The following is a 21965-nucleotide window of genomic DNA, read 5'->3' as shown; positions in this document are numbered from 1 at the left end:
TTCATTAATATAATATGTTAGCATTAATATATATAATATATTAACATTATATATTAATTACTATAATATAGTATGTAATAATATATCAATGTATTAAAATCGAATATATATTAATATTCTATATTCTATATTCTATGCTATATGTTATATGTTATATATTATATGTTATCTATTATTAAATATATATAACACTCAGTTTTTATGTGGGGGGAGCAGAAATGAATATGGCACATTATTTATTAAAAATAAGTCAGATGAGTGACGTATCAGTGGAACTTTGATACAGTGATGAAAATTCTGAAAACATGCCTGGTGAACAATACCAGCAAACTCTGCCTTCGTGTGCATAGGTATAATTCATGCTCAGCCTTATTAACTGTGTTTCACGGGGCTGTTACCCCATACCTGCTTTGGAAAAACACAAATATATTGATACAGCAAAGATTTTGATGACCTAACAGAGGAAAATAGGGTTTATCTGACTCACTGCAGTGTGCCAGTATCTCAGGAATGTAACTGGTGTATTCTCATTAGCAGTGACCAGTTTTATTGGCCATGCAAATGAAAGTCTTGAGCTGGTTTTAAAATGTTACTTTTCCTCTTTACTCAGCATTCAAATCTTCTGCCACAAGTACTGTATTCTGTGAGTAATTTTCCCCCCAATTAGTTAATATTTTAGCTACCTCATTACCACAAGTTCAAAATTTACCTTGTCTCTCTAATTTTTCATAGAATTCCAATCATTAAATCTGAAAAGCAACTATACTTGCATGGAGAGCATATGCTTTTCAGAATATATGGTTTCTTGAAATATAGGTGATTATCTTGGCTTTTTACCTTCAGTTTTACTGCTATTTAAGCACCAAGCCATGGTTCTCATGAGAATTGCCTTTAAAAATGAAAGGCCAGGGAACATTGTGCAGAAACTATTAGATTATGTGAGTGAGCCAAAAACGGGAAGCAAAACCTGTTTGCATTTATGTGTTTCCTTTCAGTAGGAAAGAAGCTGACTGCTCTATAATAACAAAGATTGAAGTGATTGTGCTTTGAGGCTGTTGGCACTAACTTTTAAAATGATCATGGCTAAGAATGAAAATAATAGGATGGTCTTTCCCTGCACACAGTTTTTAACGTCTGTCGTGTTGTGCATCTCTAGATTTCAATTTGAGTTCACAATCTAGGGAAAAATTGATAGATCCTAGGTGTTACCAAAGTTAGATAAATCACCCTTGTCTCTCCTCAGATGTTGGATCCCTCACTAAATGCATCTGTGCTTGCAATGCCAGGTTGCCACCATGGCTACTCCCCTTTCCCTTCCACCATTCTTCCTTCACTTCACTCATATTAAGTTTGCATAACTACACTTCTGTTATCCATGCTTTTTTAAATTTTGTCTGGAGTTCTTTGCAACGAAAAAATTCACCCTAAATAATAAAATATCTGTCACAAGTTTGAGAAAGTTAAAGGAGTGTTCTGTTGGTCCCATGCCTTTTAATTTGGGTAGTAATTTTTAGTAGTCAGTCATAGAAAATTTTGATTTTCTTCTACCTTGTGCTAGACAAGGTCTGTGCAGTATGCTGGATGAATAATCTAAAAAAAAAAAAAAAAAAAAAAAGCAACAAAACCAAAACCAAACAAAAGACACATATTTTGCATGGTCTTCACTTTTGGGCTTGGGTGGAGGTATGGGAAATCATGTAAAATTTGTTTGCTCCTTGTAAATTATAATCTAAGCAGTGTACACAATCTTTTACAAAGTGTAAAGCCAAGCAGAATGATTGAGATATTTCTCAATATTTCATGAGATACCAATGATAATTTGCTTAAGTTTTCTGTTTCACTAAACATGAGAAATCATCCTTTCATTACATTGTATCAAATTTCATTAGAATGATAGCCGTGAGTAGGTGGTTGCAAAACTCTTCCTTGGAGTGTTAAAACTAGAAGACAAGTTTGTGTTTGACAAGAATACTGGAAATTTATATATGAAAATTACACTGAGAGAGAAAGTATAGTATTTAAGGTGGAATGAGGACTGGGTTCTTTTTGTGATGGGGCTGATGAACAGATATTTTACACTATTTCTTCAGATGAAATTTTTTATTTAAACTACTCATGAGTTCTTGTTTAAGTAAAGAGGCTACTAATTGAATTGTTGTACTTTAATTATTTCCCCTAATGGAAAGAGGAACAGTTTTAAGACCTTTCCATTTCCTTACATGAATATTCTCTGAATTAACATTTCTAATATATTTATTACTTGCTCCTTTCCCTTCATGAGAATAGAGTGTGGAATACTAAACAGAAGGAAGGTATTTTTAACAGCAGATATCAACATATGTAGTAGCTGTTAGGTCTCTCAAAGACCTGATTTTCAGACAAGAGTCACATACAAAAAAAACCATGTGTTAGTACATGAGTAAGAATAGTTGATATAGAATGGTTCTTCACTTGAGCCATCACCTGAAACTTTTAAAACTACAGGGAACATAACTAAACACCTAAATGAAGAAGCCAGACTTTACTGGAAACAGAAATAAGTCATTAATACTTTTTCTCATTAATGCATTTTCCTTATCTCTTACTCCCATAACTGATATCACTCCTAGAGAAACGAGCAGCACCTTTACCATCTAAATCATCACTCTGCATCCTGGCCATCCCAGCTGTCATGCTTTTAGATACTACCCCTACATTCCCACCTCCTAGAGCTGTTATGTGTTCCTGTGTTTTCCCATATTTTAAACTATCCTTGCCAGAGCTTTAAGTTGCAGAGAAATTAACTTTAAATGGAACTGAAGTCTCAAAAGGCCAATAAAATGGGATTGTATTAAAAGAAGCCATGATTTGATGTCAGCCTTGCTTTTGCGGGGTTGTCTTTTGATCTTTGAATGCTTGGATTTAGTACTAATGGAGAGTTTTTTCACTTTCTGCTGGTCACTTTAAGATACAAATTTGTGTGTGTACTTATGAGAAGTGCTCTGTCAGTCCTTTGTATAATGCTGCACTTAGATCCTCATCTGTCTCTCTTCTGTTCCTCCTCACACTCTGGTGGAATCAATGTGGATTTTTGCAGCCAGTGAGAATGACATCTCCAAAACAATCTGAACCTGCTTTTTTGTGCCTTTTCTGGAAAAGGTTAGATTAAGAGTAGCAGAAAGAAAAATTTCCAGAGTTAGTTCTTACACAAAAATATGTACATTTCAAGTAGGCATCGGGAAGCAATTATTATAGCATTTTTTTTAATGAAAGCTACCTTCTAATCATGAAATCATCAATAAAAAAAGGGTGATGAAAGGATATAGTAGACCTTGCTAAAGGTGAGGCTATTTTTTAATTAGGCAGTGTTTTCATGCCCCAGAAGGAAAAGTGACAAGTGCCAATCACATAGAAGTTAAGGACATTTATATTATGTAAATATTAATCTTCTTTAGTGATGGAATGACAGTTTAAAGTATTTATAATCAAGAAAATGATGGGGAATAATGGGGTGGGAAGGAAGTAAAAACACCTCCATATCCATTTAAATTTGGGGAGTTTTAATGTACTAGAATAATCAGAGACCTTTGGTTAATAATCATGTGCTATTATTGACTGCTTCTGATAAATACAGATACTTTCTGCCTGTTACCAGGTCTTATTTTAATACTAGAAAGTGTCTTTAAAACAATTTTAAATATGACTTGAGGCTTATAAAATAGGCTTATAAAATAGGAGCCATGTAGATATATAATAATCATATTAGCCATAATAATAAACATTCCTAATACTATGTTTCAGAGCTGATCTGAAACAAGCTGATCAAGCTACATCAGGGAAGGTTTAGGTTGGATATTAGGAAAATTATTTTCACTGAAAGAATAATAAAATACTGGAATTGTCTTCCTAGGGAGGTGGAGGAATCACCATCTCTGGATGTTTAAAAAAAGACTGGACTTGGCACTTGGTGCTATAGTCTAGTTGTGGTGTTAGGGCACAGGGTTGGACTTGATCATTTTAGAGGTCTCTTCCAACCTCATTATTCTGTGAGTCTGTGATTCTGTAAAGAGAATACAGCTTTAGCCACAGTAGTAGCAACAATTCAAAGAAAAATTCATACTGTAATGATCAATACAAATTTTTTTCTACAGCACAAACCTATTTTTTGACTTGCCCAACTCAACACTCACCAGTGTTTAACATTATGAACAATAATTATGGTAATATGAGTAATTCTTCAATAGGAATAATAAATATTCTTAAGGAAAACAACATTTTATTTTCTAGCTTTATTGCAAGACATTTAATTTCATCAGGATTATACAAAGATAACCATTTTTACTCTTAATAATGATCAAATGCAAGGTGGCATAAATTCTTAGCATGGATTTTGGGCAGAAATTATGTACAAACCATTTGTACAAATAATTAATTATGCACTTGATGAATTTACATTTTTAAATAGAAGTTTATTTACTTTCAATACAATGTATGCATGAACCCCACATTTATAGGCATCTTTGACATACTGAAATATAAAAAGGAATCAGGACCTACCAGCAAGAATTAGGATTTACAGGATCTGGATGTCACCCTTTTTACACTAGGAAATAGTATTACACCATATGTCAGTTCTATTTATTTGCTCACACATATGAGAATTTATTTTTTCCATCCTTTTTAGCCTGTCATGCCACTGTTTGTGGTAAACATGCCTGCATGTTTTCTACCTTCTGTAACAAGAAGTAGCTGTACTAGATCTGTCCCCACCAGTAAAACTTCATGGGTCTCCCAGAGTCTCCTGCAGCCTTACATGTGCAGTTGTACCCTATTCAAGGACATGTGGGAGAAACCTGCTCCTTGAGAGGATTCAGACATTCAGAGGATTCAGAGGATTCTTCTTTAGCTTGCACTCAGAGAGGCAGCACAGAGGTCAAGAAAGTCCTGCTAGCAAAGAGCCAGTGCCAGGGCAAAATCAGGCTCTGCATGGCTGACTGCAGCCCAGGCTGTCAGATTAGTCCCCAGGCTGGTGCTGGACTTAGGGAAAGCTTTGAGGGGAGAGACAAAAACTCACTTTTATCCTGTCAAAGCCATGCCAAGATCTGTTCTGTCTTCCCTTCTGCAAAATCTTTAAAAAGAGATTTTTTAATTCAAGTAGAAAAGCTGTCCCCATGCCCACTACATCTGAACACCATCAGTGCCTGAGAGCTACCTAATGTCCCATTTTCAGGAGGTCAAAGGGCTTGTTTGAACTTCCACAATGTCTTCAGTTTTCCCACTCTAACCTTGACATAAAGCCCTCTCAGCAGGACTCTGTGGCTTGAAGACAAAAAATAGCTGTGAGGTTTTAGTACCATGAGGCATTTTGTAAAACTCCCCTGTCTTTACAAATTTCTTATAAATGCGAGATTAAATCCATTTCAGAAAGCCCACTGGGAATATCTCCCCACTGCTCTGATGACAAACACTCTGCAAATAAAGACCCCCTTGCCTGAACTGTTGGTAATCTTTACTTTCTACTAAGCTGGTATTAAACTGCTACAACAGCTGGTAAATACAATCTGGCCTTACAAAAAAATTGCAAGGGTTAAAAAACTGCAGTAACTATGAAAAAAGGAGAGAAAGACCAAATTAGAGGTTGTCTCAGTTCTGTTCTGAAAAACACTATTTTATTCCAAAGAAACTTCCAATGACATTTCCATTTGTGCCACAATGTTTTGAAATCTCTGGAGAATAATTCCACTTGATGACATGATTGTTTGCAGTAAATGGCAAGAACCATGGTATGAACATTTATTCACTAAACTTTCTTACAAACTTATTGTTTACTTTTTAAACTTTTCACAATTTGAATAGAAGTATTGCAAGAAAACAAAATTAAGAACATTAATACAAAATCTGTGAATATTTTAAATTAATAAAATTTGCTAAATTTATGTATCTCATTTCATTAGGTACAAGAAAATATTGAGGCTACATTCTTGCGTTTTCAGACAGGATTTTCCACAGAATCTCCTTGAGCAAGGCAGACACTATGTATCAGACCTAAATCAAACTATAATCATTTTTATCTTCCTTAATGCACAGGAATTCATCCATCTAGTGACAGTAACAATTTCACAGATAAACAGGTCATCTGGGCCTTTATGAAGGTCTGTAAAATGTAACGGGAATCATCCTGATTTCAAGCATCAGCTTTTTTATCACCAACCAGCTGTTTCTAGTGCTGCAAATAAGCACAGGAGGTACCATATTTAAACCATCCAAGGTTTCTCCTATACTGCTGAACAAAAGAGTGCCATGGAAAAATCCTGTTGCTGAAGCCAAATGACTGAAACTGCTTTCACAGCCACAGTGCATCTGCAACACTTCCACATCCATGTGTACATAGCACTTAGTGGTCCCTATATACCACATAGGAAGCATATACTCATACACAGGAAGAGTTCTACCAATCCTAAGTCATTATTTCCTGGACTTTCTCAAAATTAAATACCTGAAAAAAAGAATGGACACTTCATTGCACATCATCAGATGGGTGAGCATCATTTCTATAGCATGAGCATTGATATAAGTACAGCTGAACATTTAATGGACTGCCCATGTAGATCCATCTGGGTTGGCATGGCAACCCTAAATTTTCTATGGTCATCCCCAAGTATACAAATGGTTGGAAAAAGCACACTGAATCATGTGTCTTTGAGGAATAGGCCTTTTACAGAATTTTCCTTATCCAAGACTCTACATTTTGAATAGAACAGAAATCTTGGCCTTTACCTTAAGCAAAATGTGTTCAGTCTTTCAAGTCTGAATTAAATCAGTAGTGCATAGATTCAGAGTCGAAGGGATGGTTGACTACCCTCTAATGACAGCAAATGCAAAAAAATTTCTAAAGTCTCTAAAACAAGTTGGCTACCCAAACAGATGGTGTCCCTCACTGTTACTTCTGTCTTTAAAAATTAAATTTATAAATAGCTGGTAATGAATAAACCAAAAATATGCATACAGAGGACTAAAATCACCCTACATGAAGAGACTGTAAAGGGAATAAGCTGAAAACCAGCATTAGAGGAATTAGTCCTGAGAGTCTCTTTGTTATTTAGCCATCACATTTCTTTCTGTGTTGATGGTGTGAAATTGCTCAAAGAGGTATCAACTTTTTTCAGTATTTGTATCTGTTTTCTTACTGTCCTTAACCTTGTGTGATAAAGGTCGTGTAAAGCAGCAACAAAATATTACATCAGAAGTTTTTTTCTGTGAATATAACACTTTTCTCTCTCTAAGTAGAAGGAAGAAGTTATTCAAAGGGAATGCATTTTGCACATGGAAATTACAGCTGCATTGCTGTTGTGAAACGGAACAGCATTAATCCATTCCTTGGCAATAATCACAGTGAGAAAGAGAAATGATGCAGTAAACATATGTAACCTATTCTTCCTACAAACCAAATAATGTCTCCTTAGAGTCCTCCTCAGATGCTACAATACAGAAAGGTTCCAGTAAACCTGTCCTCTATGAAATATTGCAGGAGAAGGAAGATAAATCAAAGGACTTCTATATTTAACTTTCAAATATATTGGTTATTCTAACACTGTACTTGTTCCAAATCATTTGAGTAGCTTGAGGACAATGAAGCATTGTTGGAATATATGGCTTTGAAATACTTCTCATTACATACACTGCAGCTCATCAAAAATGAAAAACATTTGCCAGACCTGGCCTTGATTATCTTTTCCTTTCAATCTAGACATAAAATTTTATGGCAGAGAAATGGGAGAAATATACTACTACAGAGGACAAAATAAGGATTCCATTCCAACCTCTACCCTGTCTCTCTGGGTTGTCCTGTTTGGTCCAGGAACTGCAGTTGTGGTGGAGAAGTAGGACCAGTCCCTCCTGCAGCAGCAGCCCTTAAGCTGCACTCAAAGCCAAATTTACTGCCCTTAGCACCAGTGAACATGGATGTAGAGGCCAAGACACTGAGACTGATGTGGGATGGTCTTTATACCTGTAAATTGCCATGGGCATTGTTACACTATGTCCAGGTTTAACAAAGCAGGCAGGCAAAGAGCAGCTGAGGAGTCAGGGTGGCCAGAAAATACCTTTTCTCTGATGCTTCAGACACAGGCCTTCAGCTCAAGCACAAATACAGCTCATAAGCAAAAACCAGAGGCAAATAAAACCAAAACAACCTAATCCCTTTATTTCAGTGCAGATAGGATTCTGTCTTTCAAATTGATTAAAAAAATATAAATGTAAACAGATCTAGCAGTCTTCAGCTGTTTTAATATTGCAGATAATCAAACTAATGCTCAAACATTATGTGTTATGAATAACAAAAGATAATAAGAAAATCCAGGACAATTTAAATTAATCAGTTTGTAAACTCTTACGTTTCCCGAAACAAAAATACCTGAAAGGAAAAATCCATTCTAGAATGATTTACTAATGTATGTAATACCTTTATCTTGTATGTGGACATCATTCCTGTGATTTCATTGGATCACTCTGGTACTTGTAATTAAACATATATTTAAGCTTGTTCAGGACCAAAATATCTTGAGGCTCTTAATATATTTTATGATTAAAACCAAGATTATTGCATTTATTTATTATGCCTAGGTTTAAGAAGCATACTCAAAAATGTTCCTAAGTAATATAAACTGATTATATAACCATATTTCAATAACTTAATTTTTCAAGTTAATGCAGACAAATGCTTTAGAAGAGATACAATAATGGTAACTCATTTTCAGACTAGCATTGTCAATAACAATTTCTGTCCCAAATTAAATAATAAAAAAAGTTAACTATGCTAACTTTAATTTTTTTTCTTAATTTAAGGCAATCCGAAGTACATGGATAGTAAAATAAAATTCAAGCTTGGAGACATCAATTTGAAATTAAATATATTTTTTGAGCTATATTCTTTTCTCATTATATGAACAGAAGCTTTAGAATTCTAATTCTTTGGCAGAATTCTCCTTTGACAGAATCCAGGATTAAACCTGGATAAACATGAAACCTGCCTTCATTAACAGATATCCAATTAAACCATGCAGTTTCTTAGGATCCCAAGTGACAGTAGTACATTAGGCAGAAATTACTCACTGCAAGGGATCCTCACTAATACCATCCTTGGGAAAATGCCTCTCCACCACCTCTCTGTGTGAGTAGCACTTATTGTTGCTCAGGGGTTTTGTCACCCTCCAAGTTCCCACCTTATCACAGGAAGCATATCTTGACAGCTGCCCAGACATTGCTTCTTGGACATGTCTCTACCTTTCCCTGGTGCAGCCTGGCAATTCCTCTTTATGGAGAGTAGTAAATATAGATTTCTGGTCACACTGACTGAGAACAGGAGGTGAACATACAGCTCAGAAGGCCCCAGATATTTACGTACGATGCTGTGATATGGAAACACCTAAGGTCAGTTGCTGAGGCTTGAGTTAAATGGCTTTTTCCAGAAGTAACCGTAAAAATAAAATGAGGCAAAAATTCTTGCTGTAAACTCACAGGAACCTAAGGGAAATGGGGAGAGAGTGAGAGAGTCTTTTAGCCAGGAAATAGGATAACATGACATTCAGGTGGGAATGGGGTAGGCAGCAAAAGAAATTGGGCACCTTGCCTAATACTTCAGCCCCACTGGGGTAGAACTAATGCTTGCCTACAATAAGAAGATAATAAATTCCTTAAAATCCAATTTAAGCATATTTCTGTTGTGATCCTTCCAAAACAAGTGAAGTGTTTTAGGAGTATAAGCTTCATTGCAAATCACACCTGAGCCTGATTATTATCTTGTAGATAAAAGCCCTTTTATTTCAACCAAAATGTATCTAGAGTACCACAAGAAGTGTAAGATATAAAAATCAGCTTGTCACATATTGCCATGAACACAGACATGACTCTTTGCATATGAAACTAACTACCCCTTACTTATCTTCATTCTATTTTCATTAAATAGATCCATCCATGTGCCAACCACACTCTTTCCGTTTACCATCTCAAACTTCAGAATCACTAACATGGGGGAAAATAGGTTTAAAACTAGGTTTTTTATTTATACAATGAGCATTGCAGGAAATTCTGCGGCTGAAGTTGAGTAAGTGACCAAACTAATTTATTGCAGTGATCACCTTTGATGCAGTCACCCAGCTGAACCCCCAGTGTAGGGAGGGTGTTCACTCCAGTGATGTGCATTTACCAGATAAGAACAGAAATCTAATGCTTAGTGCCCAGCAAGATCTTTCAGCCTCCTGGCTTTTCTTCATAGCTTTTGAAAGCAGAATTTCTGTAAACTGATGTATAAAGAGTTATGCCTCATGTGGGAGAAGCTTTTCAAGTTGTTTCAGGGTAAGAAACCAACAGAAGAAAAGCCACCTTCTGTTTGTTGAGGCCATCGTGGATTTTGTCTGCAAGGTTATGTCTTGAGGCAAAAGCAAGCAGCTGGCAGCAGCTGGTATACAGCATCTTCTTGTTTTTGTGCTAGGAAAACATAAGGGAGTTCTTCGGGTAGGGAGAGTGTTCGCAGAGTGGGAGATCCCCAGTACATCCCAGCACACACAACAGAAGATGGCTCAGCATCTGTTCTGGAGCTCCAGAGTGAGCAAGCCAAGAGTTCTGGCTACTGGCAGTCATGTATGGAGATGGATCACAGTGTGCCTGCCAAGGAGTTTGGATACTGGTCACCAAGCACAGAGATGGATATTTTGGTTGGAGGGCACAGAAAATTAGCAGTAAAATTAAGTATGATTCATTCCAGTGCCTTAAATGTGAGCAGACTAAAGAATCTATTTACATTCTCATTAGCTTGAATATTTCCCATAGCAGAAATTTAATAGAAATTTTAAATAATAGGAATATAATCTTTTAAGTAATGTTCCACACAACTTATTTAATCTATCTGTGCATTGATTCTTCATAATTAAAGTCAAAAAACATATGATAGTGATTTGGATAGAAATGCATGCTCACATAAGCATCCATAATGGAGAAAACAAAATCAAAATTATGTAAAAAATAAATTTATCTCGTTCCCCTGAATGCCAAGGTATTTTAGACTCCGGAGCAAGACTTCCCTGTATGACAGGCATTTCTATTGTAATTGTAAAATGAGAAATGTTTTTTGTAAGGAGAAGCAGGTGTGAATGTTATGGCCTGACTTCTTCAGCACCTGAATTACGTCTCCTATGTGCTATCCCGACGTGTTTGCTTTGAACTCCACAGGGTGGCACCAGCACATGCGAAATTACCGACAAGGAATTTTTGACCTGCGGCATTCAGGTGGCACCAGACTGGCAGTGGAGGGAGTGGATGCCATCTGCTCCTCAGGGTCTAGGGGCTGGGCCACCAAGTGTCCTTAGCACTTTGAGGTACACAACAATGATTCAGCCATTCTTGTTATAAAGGCAGCTTCCATGGATTTTGAAAACTGATCAGGGACTGGTCCCTCTTCCTGGGACAGTTTGATTAATAGGCAATTAAAGGGCAATTCCATTTAAACAATTCAATAATATATTTGCAGTGAGTCAAATGCTGGAATAAGAGGATAAGGTAGAAACCAAGCAAAAGTGTCATCTGACACTCATTGGGCTGTGAGTATTTTTAACAGCATGTACTGCATGATCAACCCTTTTTTGTTTGTTTTAATGAGGATACACCCTAACGTTGGAATAATTAAGAGATATTGAGATGGTCAGTGCACACCGAGGCCTCAGTGCAGGCAGGAGTGATCTGCTGACAGAAGACACTTTTGTATTTCACACTGCAGCTGCAGAACTTTGCAGCACACAATTTTTATTATGCAGCTGATTGTTTGTGTAATTATGTTAGCATCTGAAAATACTGCTGCTGTATAAAGTGCCAACCCCATGCAACCGAAGCGTGTTGGTGTCAACTAAGAGATGTCTGGGTTTAAAAAGTCATGTTACAGCAAATAAAATTTATCTGCCTCAGGTCTGTTGGTACTCAAGAGAACCCACTGCCAAGAGTCTTTGAGGAATCAAAGATGTACCAATGCTCCTGCATCAGCTTTGGATAACAGACATATTGAGAAACTAGCTGGCAGTGTCAGCAAATAAAGCAAATGGAAGGAGGGAAGGGATTAGCACAGTAGCTAAAGATCAAGGAACTTCAAAGTGGGGTTGGGGGTGTTATCTAATTTACAGTTTGTCAGAAATTCATCACACAATTGGGCAAATTATCAAAGTAATCCTGTTTCTTACTTGCATCAGACAGGAAATTTCAATTCTCAAAATCCAAATTCTCAAAACAAATTAATTTTTTTTTGCATTTAGAGACAATTATAAGAATTTTTTGTGCTATGCATAGTGAAGTGGTTGCATTCAGAATGATAGACTTCAGTAGATACCTGTGGTGCCTGTTGTGCATTAATTCACTCTCTCCTGCCATAACTGTTTTCTTCCGAGCTTCCTCAGAGTTTCTGTGTAGCCTTGTCTTTTACCTCTGAAATACAGCAGGAGCTGTGATTTTTTTAAGTGTATATTTAACTCTGCTGTAGAATTTCCCAGAGACTTGATCTTATCATTCATTATCTTGTTCTTTCAGTTGCCTAAGCTAAAAAATTCATATGATACTTATTATTTTCTAAAGTGCTTTGATATCCTTACATGAAAAGCAACTAAGTGCAAATGACTACTGCAGAATGCCATAAACACCAGCTAGGAGCCATCAATAAGCACCAGACAAAAAGCTACCAATATTCATGCCAGAGTTAAAACATTTCCCTTAGATATTAGAACATTTCTGAAATTTTTAATTTAAATTAGGACTTCACTGATTTGTGCCTTCAAAAGTACCAATCTCCAGCAGTGCCCTTGTTTTCATGCCTTATCTGATATTTTAAAAGATCAGTGCAAACAAAAAGCCATGCCAAGATCTTGAAGGAAGAGGAAAAACAATAGAAGAGATTTTTGCTGCATTTTATACTTATAGAGAAAGTCCTGAATAATCCAATGAAAGGACAAAAAAGAAAAGAAAGCCCATTTCAAGACAGCAAAATGTATCACCCTCCTGGAAAAATGGTGAAGATTGGGTAATACAGCAACAATTTTCCAGCCACAAAGGCACAATAACTATCATATTAGATAAAGACCACCATGATTCAGAATAATTTGGTCACATCAATAGTGCAGCACAATAATACTGAGAGAAAACACAGCTATCTTAAACTCCTTACAATCACAGACAATAGCAAGTGCTACAAACACACAAGACACAATAATCAGTCGGAAGGAAATCATTGTCCCAGTGTTCTTCTGACACAGCAACATCTTTTCACCTGTGGACAAATCCCACAGCCATGCATCCTTCGGAGCCCCAGAGCAGCTGCGAGCTGAGCTTCACAACAGGGAGCCATTCCTACCACAAGGTTCTTCCCTGAAGTTATGGGGTAAATAATTCCTGGCTCTTGTCAGAAAGCTCCTAAACATGGAGAGAGAGGTGTGCTACAGTTTTATAGAATTGTTTACAATTCAGAGATTAAGTGGGAGAACAGGAAGGTTGTAAAGGATTCTTGACTGCTCTTCCTATGTTACGTTTTGCACATGCCATTGCCATTATGGCATATTTTGTTTTAAACACTGAAATATTGTTTCAGGAAGTCTTGTTCTAACAGGACATTGAAATTGCCTTTTTTACATGAAGGTTTATTCAACATTGTTCTATGCTTTTTGCTGATCTTCTTCAAGATTTTAGTGTGAAAAATCAAATTTAAAAAAAAAAAACAAAACAAGGCAATATAATGGGGGCCAAATTAGTCAAAATAAAAGTAGAATCATTTTCATTGCCAAAACATAGGTATGAACCAAAATATCAAAAGAAGGATTTATAAAATTTCAAGCCTTTTAATGTCATGAAAATATTATGTCAATCCAGTGAAGCTATATTTTAAACATTTAAAATTGATATAAATATCTTCTAAGTAATTTCTATTTTGGAATGTGTTGTTGACAGGAATGACAATAGTGAGGAGTTTCAGAATAAAAAAAAAAAAAAAACTCAAAATACCCACCTTAGAGAGTTATAATCTGATTTTTTTTACTTATGTCCCAGCCCTTCCCCTCAAGCTCACAGAAGCTGCCTAATTGTTTGCAGTGCTTCATATTCTATTCCACAGTTCCTAAAATAATACCTTTACAATTTTATCAATATCTCCCTTTATAAGGACAATAATTAGGCCTGATTTTCAGAAATATTAGGTAGCCAGATTTCTAATTTTTTGTAGAAAGGGTGACAGGAATTCAGTGTCAAGTTTCTTATGGCACAAATCCAAAATTATTAAAAAGCAACATCTATTAACAAAAATATGCACACTAATTCCATATATATTTCTCTAGAGTTGAGATTTTTTATACTGATAATCCATAAAAAATCTACTAATAAATATGCACTTATAAATTCTGTTTAAGGTTATTTAAAGTTTATTAAGCTTATGTAATTCTTTTGTGTAGAAGTCATTGTACACTAGCAGTTATGCTACTTGTCTCTTAGATCAAAGACAATTAAAAAACAATTAATATTGCTAGTGTCTTTCTAAAGAGCATTCTCTAGCTAAAACCAGTGCTCTCCAACTTTTCTCTGGTTAGAAAATGCCTGAACAAGTGAATCCAATAAAAGAAAAACCAAACCCACTAAATATTAACAATTAACCTTAAAACCTAGCAAACCTGGGTGAGATTGAATTCAAAATAAATCATAGGCAAGGGATGGTTGGGGAAGAAAAGTATCCCAGCACCTATTTCATAGAAGGGCAAGCAATCCTGTTTTGCCTGACTGGCTCCCTCATTCCTTGGGTGCCCAGCTGTTGGTGGTGGCCCCAGGTGCTCTCATGTCCCCCATGCTCAGTGTTAAATTCACTGACCATCCTCTAGGTCTAGGCTTTAAGCAAATTTAAGGGAAGATAAAATGGAGTCTGTCTGCCTCTCCTAGTAATGTGATGAACAGAGCACACTGTAGGTATTCAGCAGATAAGAAAAAAAGAAAAAAATATTTCGAGTATTTTATAGCATTACCTGCATATTTTAAATTAACAGTCAGCCATAGACAATATACAAGCAGATGTAGGACAAAATGTTCCTCTTCTAGACTGAGACAGTTAAATATTTTCTAACAAGCATAGTTTCAAGGTGGTAATTCTCAGTATAATTCAGAGAGAAATATTATATGCAATTTCCCATAATAAACCTTTACCCATTTCTTCTGAAAATCTCAGAGAAAAATCTTTGGTATTCCATATTAATATTGTTCACATGAATTTAAAACAAATGTAATGGCCCATTACACTTTTGTGCCCCTCAACACACTTTGCATACAAATTGAAAATAACATCTTACTGCCTCACTTTTATTGAAATCAAAGCAAAAGAATGCATTCAGTCTAAGTATTTGAATATACTCAGTTTATTTAAAAGCATTAAACTAGTTCTATGAGCTTTGATCTTCCAAACACCCAAATTTCCCTATGTCAGAAACCCTCACTTTAAGTAAATTAAATAGGAATATTCGTCTACCTTATTGCAAAGTAATGCTGCATAACTTATACTTTCCCTATGTTGAAGACCTTCTATCTAACTTCATTTCTTTTTGGTTACAATCTTATCTAAAAGGAAAGGGCCCCTATTAAATTTAATTAGAGATTTTTATTTTACATAAATCAGATCAAGATACTGGGTGCAACATTCAGCTGACAGGTGTTATTGGAGCTACAGCTGCTTGATGATCTGGCCCAATTTAACTTGACTGCAAGTCTTGTTCAATAAGCCCTGATGCTGTTGGCCAAAAGTATTCATGGCCAAACAGGTGTTTTTGATGCCATCCATTGGGTAACATACTGCCAGGAAAAAAAAAGGAAATAGCAGGAATTATAACCTCCATCTTTCTTTTCTTTTTTTATTAACACAAGATGGAGAATGGTCTGGAATTTTTTACCTCCATACTGGTTTGTTCACAAAGTGGCTTTTTATCTGTTATAAATTCAACTGCAAAAGCAGTTGGGTGGTTTTCTGATACAATAGCTGATTTCTAGATTTGGTTCTTCATAGTTCTAATATCCCTAACTTTTTTCTTATCATGGAAATTAAATTAAAAGTATCAAAATATATAATACATATATGTAAATAGATGCATCTGGAAAAAAAATCAGCTGGTATTTGGAAAAAAGTACTTCTAATGGACCAGTTATTTGATAACCCTCTACTCTAAAATCTGATTTTAGAGAGGGGGTATTAAATTAAGATAGTTAATGGAGTTGTTTGGGGAAATATCTGAATTCTTTCTTAAAGGAAACCCACAGAAGACACTGTTCAATCAGCACGTTTTTAAGAAGGTGACTAAAACAACAAATTGCTCTTCTGAAAACTTAGAGTTCCCTCATGACCTTAAGTCTGATCAAAGTAGGGTCAGTAATGCTTTGGCTATTCAACCCTGCTCCTTACAATTCTTCAGGGGACCTCCAAGAGCTGTTTGGCTTATTGAAGCAAACTTGTGCCGCTGTACACGGTGGCAGCTTTTCCTGTGCTCTCAAGACTCCTTTCATGGCAAGATATGTCCCCTTTAATTCCAGAGAGGGAAGAATTCCATTTCTTCTGAAACTAGACAAAATCTGTCACGTTTTAGAGACATCACTAGCTGTATGAAGTAATTCTTTGGGCATAACTTCAGCACTAGTCTGTACCTTGGCAGACTCTCTTTCAGCATGATCTTTCCTTTCTGTGCAGCCTAGTAGACTATTACTATTCTAAATATTTTGTTTACCATTAGCTGTAATAATGAAACTGCAGTTAGAAATCATGCACCACTGCCTTAGTACTGGATGGTTAGGTTTACTTTTTATACCCTAAGCAATTACATGTCACGTGAGAGGCTGCTTTCTGTTTTTCATGTGCTTTCTAATCTGTATAAATCTACAGGGTTTCTACCAGCATTGAAAAACAGACATGTATTTCAAGAATATCTGCAAAAATATTTGCAGGGATTCCAAACAGATTAAAATTGTGACTGGCCTGATAGAAAAATTAGAAGATTTTTACTCCAGCAGTGTTTGTACTGTATGCTTCAGTTAATTATGAGTCATCCAAAAGACTAAAAATACAGTGGTTATGAAACTCTTCTTTATCCCTTGGAACTATGCTGAACAATGCAGTGCTGACTCCCTTGCTAGAATACTGGAAGGCAAATATTAAATTCCAGCAAAGAAGCAATTACTAAATCCATGTTTGTAATTAATTCACTACTGATTAGTTCTGTCATGTGAGCAATCTGACTGGACCTAAAAAGGCAGTTAATGTAAAAGAGAGGAAAATAGCAGTGTAAAATAACATTTGATTCTGTTATTAGCAAAAACAATACCATTAAATGAACACTATTTTTTTTTTCTTTTGAGGTGGCAAGATTTGCAAGTTTGCCCTTCTCCTATCCTAAACATCTCACATTGCTTTTAATAATCTTATTACAGACACTCTACTGTATATCAGGACCTAGCCTGGTGGAAACTGTTACAGGCCTATTGAAGATTATTGTTTACTTCATATTATTGCAGGTATAGGTGTAATTTTTCTTTATTGACCTATTTATTATAAGTAATAATGCAAAAATATCTTCTTTTCTACACCATTGTTTCTCAGAAACAGTACTAGTTAGAACAGTTAAATAATCCAGTTGTACAGCTTGTGTTTTTAAGTGACTGACAAAACATCTGTAAGTGCTAGTATTGGAAGAGAACAGCCGTAAATGTTCTCTGCATTAGCATAAATTACCTGGTGAATATCAATAAATGCTTCTGCAGAAATAAGATTGCTGCAGAGATATTTCAGTGGCTCACACTAATCAACTAAAATAAAATGTAAACAGCTCCAAAATTAGACTCAGTAAATCATTTCACACCTTGGTGGGAAACAAATTATGAGTTCCAGTTTTTCAATTCAGAGGGACTGAAAAAATACATTTAAATTTCCTTTCACACTGTCACTCTTCTTGCTACTCTTTCTGAAAGCTTTCCTCTCATGAAAACAACTTCTTGATCTTTACATACAAATAAACTGCTCCTGAGGCAGAGTGGGAGTATAAGCATAGGTGTGTGGATTTACATATCCTGTATGTTTCATCTGGCGGCTCCAAAGGAATTCAGCAGCCAGGTACACTTCCTTTCTTTCCCATTGGGCCATGTCTCAACATGACCCCAATTTGACCCTGGATCTCCAGAATTCAAAGCCAAGGAAATGCTACAGAAGCAGAGGGAATTAGAAACAGTATCACTGATTAAACTATTGATCAGCCTCTCTGCTAAAGCTAAGGTACTCCTCCATTTAGAATTAAGCTACTGAATATAAATTGTCACAGTGAAAGGCCTGACCCAAACACAGAATAAATACAGAAATGCTGAGGCAAAGATGTGCAAGAGAGGTGGAAGGAATCTTGGGATTGGTTAGAAGAAAACTGTCATAGTGGAAGAGGAAGTTTGCACAAAAATTTTGCAGCCCTGTTTCTAATGTCTCTTGTCTGTATTGCCATCATGCCTGCTCTCCAAACCCCAAGCAGGACTCATGGAATGGAGCTATATTTTTAAAACTTAACTCAAAGAGTGGTGCCCCATTTTGATGCTGAAATGAGTGTACATCTTAGGTGAGGAAGATACTATTAAGTATTAATGTTCAAGGCACTGGAGAAAGGAATACTGGAGGGGTAATTATGGAAGAAGGTAAGATTTTGCCAAAGGGACTAAAGAGAAGAATAATTCAGAGCATCAGCACTCTGAGAATTAATTAAGACTGTATTTGTCACAAAATATAATGCAGTAATCAGAAGCTGAAGCCCAGACAAAGGGGCAAGGCTGGATCTTTGGGCAGCTGTGGACAATGAATGCAAGTTTTAGTTAAAGATGTTTGCCTGCTGCAAAAATAATTAATCAAGCCATAGCCAAGAGCATTTTATAACCTTCGGTTCTTCAGTACACAGCAGGGACAAACCAAGGGAAGGCTTAGGAGCTGAGCTGACAGAGGACACAGAAATTTTCCATGTGCTTTGTCACTTCAAATGCTATTTGTTGATAAGTTCATGTCTTTGCACAGTATAATATGCATGCCAGCTATGGAAGTCATCATTCCTATCCAGACTATGTCCTGAGTTCATGTTAATATTTTTTAAATGCTAATTACTGTAACTTCTGTGTCTTCTCAGTATATGCCTTTTAGACTTAAGGCTCTTTTGAGCAATATAAAGGACAAATATTTTCATATATCTTTTCAATTAAATAATAAAACTTAGTAGTCTATGTCTTCTTCTAGAAACACCAAAAAAAGAAATTGCAAAGAACACCTCACCTGCAAAAATTTTTCTTGTAGATATTGCTTTTCCATAGCCAGCTCAAATAAAAGCACTTTTTCTTCCATCAGTGATCAAATTAAATTATGTCAATGAGCAGCATTAGGAATACATTGAGTATAACTTAGTTATCTGTAAAAATCAAGAGCAACAACATCTTACTGCTCAGTCCATCCTAGTTTGCCTATCTGTGATCCATGTGCTGCATCTAAAATGACTCTGTGTTTTGAAGTCAATCTGAAACAGTAATAAAATATCTTGTGTAGAGATTGTTTCTTTCTATGCATTCATATAAACAGAAAAATTAAATATGGTAAGTATTACTGATGGAAACACTGCATTCATATGTAAATCTTAAACTTTTAGAATATTCAAGTAGGAAGTAATTTGAATTGAAATGTCAGGAAGAAATCCTTTCTGTGAATATAAACCTAACCTTATTGAAAACTATTCCTAATTTATATTTCATCAGCTGTCTGATGCTAACTTATAAGCTAAATTACCTGAGGAGGGTGAAATTAAACATTTGTAAATGGAATGTTCCTGTTCACTTATGACTGCCTCCAGAAGTCTCTACAGCAATACACAGGTAAACATACTTCATTCTCACTCCTGTGTTTTCTCAGGTGGATAATGTTTTGCAGTAGTGGATATTTAACATAAAATAAAAATTATTTTATATCTTCTTATGTGAACAATCTGTTCATTAGGGTGACAGTAAAATGTACTGAATCAGCATAAAAAATTGACTAAGAGTGACCAAAAGAATTCGGGAAAAATAATAAAAATGTCAAGACTATTGGGTCTGTTTTCCATTGGGAAGTAAATAAAATAATACCTTTCTCCTTCCCACAGAAGCATGCTATTCTATCACCACAAACAACGGAAAAACAGTATTCCTTTATGAGAGCATGCCATCATTTTCTACTTAAAATTATAGATTTTTTCCTTCCTGAGAGCTTTGTGAATCTGTGTGACCTGATGAGGAAAAATTACTTCCTTTTGGTTATAGTTCCAACCATCAATTATTTATCCCTCTTTGACTGGCTAGATGGCTCATTTTTCAGGCTGCTAATCTGCTGCACATTACAGTAGATAAGATGCTGCAAATTATATGTTGAGGAAAACAGGTAGATGCTGTGTTACTAAAATCAGTTGGTGTGTAGCTTGCAAAGGGTCTGCTGGCGTCCATAAAGAGTGAAATTATCCCTGCAGCAGCCACAGTGACCTCTAAGAGGGATTTCTTGACTACTGTGGTGATAACAACTACAATTAAGCTGAGATCTATGCATGTCAATCGTAGCTTTTATTCTCTTACTGTTTGATGTTTTTAAAAAATCTGTCATTTTCCAACAGCAGGATTCATAGCAGAGAGCAGAAACTGGGGTCACTGTTGTATATTATCCTAATTAATCCCTCTGACCATGTTTTACAATTTTATACAGCATCACCCCAGTTATGCAGGAACAGAGTGCTTTTATGCCTCCTACATCTATCTAATATCAACTCCAGTTCAGAACAAAAGAGTCTTGGGTTTTGCCATGCCTTCTCTATACTGACCATAAATTAAACATTGTGTTAGAAATAAAGGGAAGTAACCAAAGTCCATTAAATCACTGAAAATTGAGACTGACCTTGATGGACTTCTATTCATTGCTGAAAACTTCTATTAACTGATGAAAAAGTAGGCAATAGCACTCTTTTTTTGATACTATATTTTTTTCTGTGACCTTTGTCTTAATTTTTTTTCCTTCTTTTGCCATTAGTTTTCCTTTAGTGTTGTTTTTTGCAAATTTGACAGCTAATGAAGTTACTATGGCAAGTGCAACCAGGAAGAGGAAAGAAGACATTGAAGGATATTTCTAGAAACTGCATTTTGAAATCATCATTAATGTGAACATTTTGAATATGAAACTCAATTATTTGAAGATTGTATCAATGAATTATGTAAATCTTGTGCCCAGTGACACTGCTCGTGTTTTGTACATCAAACATTCACATTCAGCTGAGACTGGAAAAAAATCTGTAAACTGGACATGATTTTGCAGATTCCATTTACAAAACAATAAATGTCTTCATGCAGTTTTCAAACATAAAAGAACAGATATTTTTAGCCACCTTGTTTCACTTAGGAAGAAGTGCACATGATCTGTTCCTATGAAGGGCTAAATGCCCTCCAGTCGTGAGAATTCAGGGCTTGTAGGTATCAATCTGTCAAAAATGCTTAAAGAGCATAATTTCCCTGGCCATCCAGTTATCATTTCGCCAGTTTGATCTCAGCTTCACAGCTTATTGCATGTGCCACATACCGAGTTACAGAGAGGGTTATTTTCTGTCTTTCTGCTGATGGATAAGGAACAGTGACAGGAAAATCAATGGGTAATCAATTCAGTGGGTAATAGATACAGCCCTTTGGGGTGGTCAGGCATGGAGGAACTGTACTTCATGGACTGCTAAACTCAGAGGGCAAGAAGGCACGAATGTATAATTTGTCTTTTTTACCATAAACAGTACCAGAAATGGCAAGCTGCAAGAAAGGAAACATTTAGGAAAGAAATGGATCATGAGGTCAATGAACCTGCTAGCACTGACCTTCATAACTCTGAATCACACCTGTAACAAGGAATTGTGATGAGGGGCAGTGTATAA

The sequence above is a fragment of the Lonchura striata genome, chromosome 5 (genome assembly GCF_050655825.1).
Source record: "Lonchura striata isolate lonStrDom1 chromosome 5, ASM5065582v1, whole genome shotgun sequence".
Lineage (NCBI taxonomy): Eukaryota > Metazoa > Chordata > Aves > Passeriformes > Estrildidae > Lonchura > Lonchura striata.
Note: the sequence above shows the minus strand (reverse complement) of the source record.